The sequence below is a fragment of the Nomascus leucogenys genome, chromosome 12 (genome assembly GCF_006542625.1).
Source record: "Nomascus leucogenys isolate Asia chromosome 12, Asia_NLE_v1, whole genome shotgun sequence".
NCBI lineage: Eukaryota > Metazoa > Chordata > Mammalia > Primates > Hylobatidae > Nomascus > Nomascus leucogenys.
This window is the reverse complement of record NC_044392.1, coordinates 85202419-85203695: the sequence shown is the minus strand read 5'-3', so window position 1 is coordinate 85203695 and position 1277 is coordinate 85202419. Positions and strand designations below refer to the sequence as shown.

The 1277-nt window shown below is 49.7% G+C and overlaps 1 pseudogene; it reads left to right on the top strand.

Moving 5' to 3' along the window:
* The first annotated feature begins 112 nt into the window (after positions 1–112).
* Positions 113–814, top strand: LOC100601466 (annotated as a pseudogene).
* Positions 815–1277: the final 463 nt, after the last annotated feature.

Genomic DNA, 1277 nt, shown 5'->3' with positions numbered 1-1277 from the left:
TCCCCCACTGATCAGGCCTCCAAGCACATTCCCCAGGCCCCTATCCAGGTCTTCATTTCTCCTATTCCTGACACTGCCACCTCCACCCTTCAAGAATGAGTTAACTAGGAACATGTCTCCTCACATCCAGAGGTCTGGCCGTCAGTTCTTCAGCAGAGGCAGAAGAGACGGCAGAGTGGCCATGTGCTTCCTAGATGGAATCATTAGCTCCATCATGGAGGTGGCTACACAGCACAACCTAGAGCCCCTGCCTCAACACACACATTGCTCCAACACTGAGGCCAACAAGAGTGAGGAGGTCCATCATTTATGGAGACTCTTTGTCCAGTTGGCTGGAGATGACATCAAGGTCAGCGGCACAGAACTCATGAATGTTGTCAACAAGGTTGTGATCAGTAGGACTGAACTGAAGACTCATGGTTTTGGCATTGATACATGTCAAAGCATGGTGGCCACGATGGATAGTGACACCACAGGCAAGCTGGACTTTGAGGAATTCAAGTACCTGTGGAACAACATCAAAAAGTGACAGACAATATACAAGCAGTTTGATGTTGACTGATCTGGAACCATTTGCAGCAGTGAACTTGCAGGGGCCTTTGAGTCAGCAGGGTTCCACCTGAATGAACAACTCTACAACATAATATTCTGACACTACTTGCATGAAGGAGAGAACATGGATTTTGGCAACTTTATCAGCTGCTTGGTCAGGCCAGATGCTTCGTTTCATGCCTTGAAATCTCTTTACAAAGATGACACTAGACCATTCTAAGTGAATATCCAAGAGTGGCTGCAGCTGACAATGTATTTCTAAATGGGAAACCCAGGCCTGCCCCTTCACTGCCTTGCTATAGGAGTCACCTTGGAGCCTCAGCCTCTCCCAGTGCTGATCCCATTTGCAGTCACATCTTCATGGGTCCTGCTGACCCATGGGCCTTTTGTTCTTCCAGCCCTTGGCACCCAGCTTCTTAGTCAAGATCCAGGGTCAAATGTGCCCCAACATGCCATGCCCTGAGTTGGCCCCAACTCTAAAACATGCTAACATGCTCTTCCAACAGTCACCCCGCCCCACCATATCCATCTCACTCTCATGCCATAACCTCACTCTTGTACCCGTGCCAACCTCAACACTTGCATTGCTTGCATGCCCCAAGGGCCCTCTCTCAGTTCTGGGAGGATGACTCTGCTCCCTACACACCCTGGTCCACCCATTCACAGTTACCACCCAAGCAGTCGAACATCAGGCTATTCCAGTCCCACATGTTCCAGTGGTTTCG